The 8101-nt window shown below is 38.9% G+C and overlaps 1 pseudogene across 1 annotated transcript; it reads left to right on the plus strand.

The window, feature by feature from the left end:
* Window positions 1-1888: 1888 nt before the first annotated feature.
* On the plus strand, window positions 1889-6704 carry LOC311152690 (putative RNA polymerase II subunit B1 CTD phosphatase RPAP2; annotated as a pseudogene). Its single transcript has 2 exons — window positions 1889-1957; window positions 4877-6704. The product of its transcript is annotated as a putative RNA polymerase II subunit B1 CTD phosphatase RPAP2 (transcript).
* The last annotated feature ends 1397 nt before the right edge of the window (window positions 6705-8101 follow it).

The following is an 8101-nucleotide window of genomic DNA, read 5'->3' on the forward strand; positions in this document are numbered from 1 at the left end:
GAGAAGTAATCTGTAGTGTCAAGGAGATGTTTAAAGAGGATCATGAAGATTATAAACATAAGAAAACAGTATTGTTTTTGCTAACATAATGGAGTGGCAATATCTCTTCAATTAAAATGGCTGGATACAGTAAAACATCTCCCTGTCTGCTGTGCTCTTATGGAAAGCATTGCTTCCTTCCTTCCTTCCTCTTTATTTTCTTAGGAGCAATGTGAAGTCTATGAAATTAACAATATTCTCTCAAAACCAAAGCCCTGATTTCTTTTTAAATGCCAGACATCAGTGTCTTCAAATAGCTTTTCTTAGACAAAATCCAGAAACAAAATTACAAGTGCTGGGCTTTGAATCTTGATGTTAGGTAAGATTTTAGCTCTTTAAAGTATTTTTCTGCAGAGACAGGGCTCTTGAGCAAGAATCCAGTTCAGGCCTCTCAGGCCTCTTTACTCTCACTTCCATTTCTTTTTCAGGGAATATAAACATTCTTCTCTAAATCCAGTGATCTTATTACTTTCACCCAGCTTTTTGATCTTTCTGTGTGGTATTTCCCTTTAGTCTTCGACTGTATTTAAACCAGTCTATTCAAAAACTTATCCTTATATGTCTGGGTAAATCTTGGGCAAACCCTATATCAGGGACATGGGCTTTTAGATTTTTTTGGTTTAACTCTATTATCCCATTTAAGAAAAATGACAGCTCATTTAATGTATGTTGCACTTATCATTCCAAATACTTTTGACTCCAGACTTTTGACCTATCACCTGACTCCAGATTGCAGCAGAACTCTCATTGACATTGAACAGTGCTGTATGCATAGACTGAAATCAGACAGCAGTCTTTTCCAGGATTAAATATTAATCTGAACTCTACGGTAAAGTTTGTCCCCCTTCCAATACAAGGTCTAGTTAATTTACAGAATTCTGTTCAAATTTTGCAAGAAATTATGATATTTAGGTATTGGAATAAATTAGCTGAGACTCCATTTTCTTCATGCAGGAAGCCAATTCTTTATTCACAAAGCTCATATTTATAGGAAATGTCAGAAGGTACTGCGTTAAACTTAATTGGTCAGCAATACAGTGAAACTCAGTTCGTCGGATAGTAAGAGCTATTGTAGATGTCTATCAAATTTTCTCTTTCTAAATATATTTCCATTTTTCCTTTGTGGTTTCTCATGGGATAAATCTTATTGTTTACACAGTTGCTTTTTTTTTCACTCTCAGAATAGATTGTTGTGTTAAACTGACTTCTCATTCTCAAAATAACTTCACATGGGAACTTGCAAATTGCTTGTTAGCTGTTCTTAGAAGAAATGATAGGCCAGCTTTGGCAATTTTAGCAGAGCGAGGCCTGACATCATAAGGCCGTTCTTTTATAACTCTTCTACATGTCTATGACATCTCGCCCTTTTCGTTAATTTAAAAGGGCTGCTATGTTCTGATGCTAAAACAGCTTGTCTTATGAGGGCATTATCTCATTAAGGTTATTACTGGTTATCTGTTAGATGTGGGATAAGATACATAAAAGACCAATTACAATCAACAAAACTTACTAAATACTATCAGGTGGTTGACACAGGGTTTTGCAGCATGAGAAAACAAAAGAATAATAGCTAACGTCTCTTAGGGAAATGGAAATAAATGACTGCTTGACATTGCATCCTGATCGTGGAAGAGATGACCGGCAGGTGTGCCAGGAGTGGCCGTGCCCAGCCTTAGCTGCCGGCAGGCAGGATCATGGTTTGGCCACTGGCTGGGGTCCTGGACCGCCAGAAAGCGGCCGATAAACGTGGACTCACGTCGAAGGATCGGAGTAAAGGAAAAGGAAGGACTCTTTGGTGGCTTCTCTGAGCTGCTTTATTTCTTTCCCATCCAGGAGCAGTGCCGGGGCAATGCCGCGTGGGATCGGCAGAGCCGTGCAGGTGTTCTTTCACGCTGTGTCAAAGGCGGCAGCTGATGCTGTGATGTCAGGCTGTTCTTCTTTCTCTAGGTGGAGAGTGGTGCCGAGGCTCAAACCGCTGTGCCGCACGGGTGCCGGCAGGGCATGGGGGCCAGCGAGGCACAGAAGCTGCTCAGCTCAAAGAGGGGGCACTGGCAAAGAGCAGGAAACAGAGAAAAAAAATGTGGCTTTTATGGGGGTGGGGGGATTCTCGGGAGGAGATTGTCTAATGAAGCAAAGGCTCAGTAGGAGGGGTCTGGGAGGACAAATCTAAACATAACATGGAGCGGGAAAGTCACAGACAAATGGCAGAAAGGAAACATCATAACTGACAGCGAATTTTCTGGATAAGGGGGTGTAACAAATTATGACATGCAATCTGCAGGGGCAGGATTTTTGAGGATAGACAAGGTAAAATCTGGAATTATCATAACTGCCACAGGGAAAAAGCAGGAAGACAGGTAGTAAACAACTCTAGACAGAGACTAAATTTATTATCTTCAAACCCCCACTGTTACAGTCAAGGAGAGACCAAACATCTTCCAACCCCCACTGCCACAACCACTCTTTTGATGTCCAAATAGTTGAGACTCAGGAGAAAGTTCATTAGCTGGAAATGTTGATGTTTGACATCACTGAATGTCCTCCTGGATCCTGGAACAGCAAATAACTGAAGAAGGTTAGTAGTTATCTCATCATCATGATGATGAGATAATGCTTTTGTCAGCAAATTGCCTCTGTAGTTTGCAGACACAGCTATGTCTTGGCAATCCTGCTTCTGTTCCTGCTCTGGCCATGAAGGCTGCATGGTGATTAGGTTATTTCTCTTTCCACTGAGCCTCATTTTCTCAGAGGTGATCGGTGTCCAATTGAACAAACAGGTGATCACTTCAAACCTGCTGATGATAAAATGCAAGCATGCCCTTTCTTCAAGGCAATGAATCAATTAGGCTTTGCTGTTGCATACTCAACTGGGATTTATATTTGATGATCTCTTTTCCATGTCTCTAGCATAAATATTGCATTATTCAAAAATTTTTGTCCAAATTTCTAATGTACGTATTACATTATTTGGATGTTTTTAAGGCACTAAATTCCCCTTTTCATTTTTTAAAAATGGGATGCATGTCTTTGGTTATGAGCATGAAGAAATATCAAGGCAAAACAATATGTGTAGCAAACAAGAAACTGAGAGTAATCAGGAATAAGTCAGGTACAACAATTAAGAATATTTCAGATAATACGCATAATTAATAATGCATGTGAAATTAGATAATTAGGAATCTCTGAAATACTGTACTATCATCCCAGAATCTGCAAATAGCTGACAAACCTCAATTTAATGAGGGCTTGGATAATTATTTCTGTATAGTAATTCCCAAGCTCACTCTAAAAATAGGTTCAGCTGTCATATAGAAAGGGTCAAATGGCCAAATCAAAGTGACTTAAATCTAGTTTTGATGCAGAAAACATCTGGGTTTATTGGCAAATTCTCCATCCAGGCAGAGCCAAGATCTGGCCACTGCCCAAGCTCCAACTGGGAGGGAATTCCCTAAACACATTTTAAAACAAGGCTCTTGAGAATAACAGTTATGAGTAAACGCCTTGGGGTTAAAGACTAATGAAACCATCTAGTAGTTGGATCCCTCTGAAGTTTCCTTCAGGATAGAGATGCTTCAAGCCCAGCAAACTGCTGGAGTGCTTCTGTAATGATAACTGGGAAAAACCACTAGACTAGCAGTTCAGAGGAGGATTTCCATGAAGCTCAGATATCTTTTCTTGGAACTCAGCATTGGGTCAAGCCATAGAGCCAGTGCAGGGACTAGCCAGAGAGCTAACCAGGTCTAAGAGATGCATAAGCAGCTAGAGACCAAAAAAGAAGGATCCTGAAATAACACATCTTTTTAGATAATTACCCAAAGAGATGTTAAAGCATCTATGGAGCCAGCTATAAATACAGTAATAATATCTTATGAATAATGCTGAATATAAAATCATTAAATTCACATCATGTAATCAATATATCAGCGGTGATCATCTTAGGAAGTTGAGATAACACCTTTCTAAACAGTCATGTACCTATGACAGTAAAACGAAATTAAGGAAAACACTAAAACAGCTTACAGCCAATAACAGCAATAATGTAGAATCATCACTGACTCTTTGTGTTATCTATGGAACATAAAACAGCAGAGATTGTAACAAGCAATAGAATCTTCGACAAAATCAAGGGTGAACACACTGTATCTTTTTCATCCACAAACAGGTGTTTCTCAGTGTTTCATCACAGCTGTTTTAGCCTGAGTTATCTTATCTCTTAAAAGATATATGTATCTTACAAAGTAGAAAAGTAATATTTAAGTGTCTTAGACTGCAGTGCAAGATGTAACCAGATGTACTCTTTCAACATCTGTTAAAAGCAGGTGGGGCGGTTTTCTTTATCTCTTCTATGACCCATCCTCCCTCCAGGAGATCTCTTCTGTTAATGGGCCATTGAGACTCATGCATGACTGATAAAATTACATCATCCCATTGGGAAATGCTCCACCCTGGGGGAGGAGCCAAGCATTCCTACCTGGATACAATCTGAGGTTTGGAACACTGCAGCAGCCTTTTTCCAGTGGATTATCAGAGGAAGACCAGACATTTCTATGTCACCGCTGGACCTTCAGAGGAAAATTACACCCTTCTACAGGATCACTGCTACAACAGAACCAACCCTGTCGCTGCAGGATGACTGCAGCCACCATTCAATCAGACTGCTACCAACACCCTGACCAACAGGATGTTAGGTTGTATTCTGACTTTGTCTGCTTGAGCAGTAAAATTTTTTTTCATGAGCTAATTATTTCTAAACTTTAAGGAACTGCTGCAGATAAAATTCAAGGTTATAGTACTTAGTTAAGAACTTAAAATTAATTGCTGCAAATAATCTTGGGAGAAGAAGAGAGCCACGGGCCAGAGCAGGGGCAGGTGGAGCGGCAGTGATGGCGATGATAGTGGCTTGGATGAACAGGGAAATAAGCATTCAGCTGCTCAGAAAAATGAAGATGCTGCTCAAAGGAAAACAGTTTTGGAGGCTGCACAGAGAAACAAGATTGAATGTGAGAAAAAAAGCATTGTCTATGGTTGAGCAGCTCCTGGAAGAGGACATTACTGAAGAGTTCCTTCTAAATTGTGGAAAATGTATTACTCCATTTCACTATAAAAATGTTGTTAATAAGAGGTCTATCATCAAACTGTGCGGTTATCCTCTATGTCACAATAAATTGGAAAATGTGCCAAAGCAGAAGTACAGAATTTCAATAAGAATGAACAGAGTTTATTATATCACCGAAAGAAAGTGCTTTTGCACAATTTTTTAGAGTATCTAAATATTTTGAAGCTTAAATTTCCAAAAGTCCAGTGGGGATGAGAGAAGAAGTAAAACCACAAGACATAGAGCTGCTGAAGGAGGGATGGAGTAGACAGTCTGGAGAAGAGGTAAAACTGCATGATGAAGTAATTAAAGCATTTGACATTGAAAATCCTAGGATAACTTCAGATCCATGTGAACCTGGTTCTCATGACACAGCCAGGGATAGCAGTGCTGATACCAAACAAGGATTTATTTCTTCTGTCGTACCAGGATGTCAGTCAAGTTCAGCCAGTTTTGCTCAGCAATTGCACAGAAAAAGCATGCTCAAAAAGAAGCATGCTCAGCAAGTCCATGCCAGCCCTAAAACTGAAGATGCAGATGTGGTAGAAGCCACTGAACAATTCTCTCCTTGTAAATTAGACACATTATAACAATGTACTTGCTCTTCATAATGAAGTAACTTCAGACAATACTGCTCCTGGGAAATCAAGGGCTTCAGAAATCTTTGAAAGCATGTGTGGGTCACAGATAGTGTTCTTTTCAGATGTTCTGCTACACTTTTGCTCGCACCTAGAAAAACTATCTAACTCAACAGAAAAACACAAAAACACAAAAACCCTGAACTGAAGCATCCAGTTAATGCCAAAGGCAGTTTACTAGAAGTGCTTAGGCAAACACTTATGGAATGGAGAACTGGGGAAACTATAAAATTTCTTCGTGGCCCAAACTATACCTCTTTGTGCTCATCAGAATGCGTAGCATCTGTCAATTACAAGACTGAAGAATGTGATGAGGATGACTTCGATACAGCTGATGATCTCAATACTGTTGCTGTAGGGGAGTCTGAAAACAGTTTGAACTACTCTTTACCTTTCACAGGCTCAGGTGTTCCTAGTTATGACAAGTTAAAAGAAGAAACAGAGTTCCTAGAACTCTGAGTAAAAGAGTTCTATAAAGGATGATTCATCTTGACAGAAGAGGCAGTGACACAAGCACAAGTGGGGGAACATCCAAGCAAAGTCAAAGATGATCAACAGGAAGATCTCACCTTCCCACTTACTGATTCAAATGCACAAATGCAGACTGGGAAGCCATTTGTCCTTGAAAAACTAAGAATTCCATTATCTGCAGTTTTGAGCTCTCTTCAGATTGCTTCAGGTGATATTTACACTGAGCTAAAAAAATCTAGTCAAAACATTCCAGTTAACAAAGAAAAATATCATTCACAAAATGCCTGAATGGACTCTCATTGTGATTGTTTATCTGTATTGTCACAAACAACTCCACTTTTCAAGAATACTCAGAGAAACTCAATGTACACACAGTTCCTGACCACTTTACTGGAAGAACTGCATTTCAAAAATGAAGATCTGGAATGGAAAGTTTAACAAGAATATTTAGAATGGACTGACAACTTAAATGGCCAGTCAGCTTTAAGCTACTTTGTGTATCTTACAGCCATGCTGGTAAACTGCTGGTTAACCATGGGTTTAATTTTCAGCATTTTGTAAGTAGGTATAGTATCTACAGTTTGTACCAGCTGGAGCAGAAAATGTGTGAAGCACATTTCATAAGGCCTTTCTTTTATAATTCTTCTACCTGTCTATGACATTTAGGCCTGTTCATTTGGGTCAGATAGGTGCATTTCTTTTCTTACCAAAAGCTGAGCTAAGTAAGTACTTTTACAGAATTATTAGTAAGTTACAGAATCATGAGTAGGGGACTGCCTTCAAAATCTTTTAGGTCTAGAATGTATATAAAATAGGTAAAAGTTAGTAACTGAAATCCAAGCACAGCACCACGTAATCTAAAATATTAATTTGTCTATTGCCTGTTCATGACTGAGCATGCTTTAGCTATTTACATTTTTCATGCTCCCCAATAATGTAAAGCAGCCACTACAATAATAAGAAATTACAAGAGCTCTTCCACATACAGAAAATGAAGTGAAGAAGAAAAATGCATAAAATATAGTCTAATGTTCCTTTAAAGGAGGCATAAAACATCTGCAGGAACAAAAAATTAATGATATAATCAAATAAGTATATAGCCTTCTCAAGGCTATATTTTGCTACTCATATTTTATATCATATGTATTACACTGGTAAGCAAGATGAGAGTATTTCAGACTATCAAATCCCTGATGGCTGGGAGTGAGAAAAATAGAGCCAGACTATTTCAGTGCCAGGGCAAGAGACAATGGATATAAATTGAAACATGCTTAAATAGAGAACAACTTTTTCACTCTAGGAATGGCCAAACCCTGGAACTGGTATCCCAGAGAGGACATGGGGTCTCCATCTGTGCTGGACTTGGTCTTCAGCAGCCTGGTTTAGCTGGTCTTCCTTTGAGTGGCAGATTTGAACTTGATTGGACCTCTCCAGAGGTCCCTTACTACCGGAACAATTCTGTGATTCTATGAGAACTCATTGAGAAAGAAAGAAAGAGAATTAAAGCATAAAGCCATTATCTCACTTCAAAATAGACCTGTATTCTAACAGGAAGGCAATGAATGGATACATAGCTGCATCCATGACTAGTTTTGGAGGTCGTGGTATTTAGATGGAGAGTATTTCCAAGAAGATCTTCAAACAGGTAGCTGAATTTAAGTAATAAACACATGCAAGTCTACTTGAGTATAAGGTTTCCTTTTTTTTTCTCCCATAATCTAGGGGGGGAAATAGAGAGTACAAGAGCATAACTGTTAAACTGAGCCTCTAGAGTTCAGAATGAAAACACATACAAAATAAAATACACATGTGCTGATACTAGAATTATCTATAATAATTTAGGTTAGAGTGCTATCTT

Source organism: Fringilla coelebs, assembly GCF_963513975.1.
Source record: "Fringilla coelebs genome assembly, chromosome: 4".
Taxonomy (NCBI): Eukaryota; Metazoa; Chordata; class Aves; order Passeriformes; family Fringillidae; genus Fringilla; species Fringilla coelebs.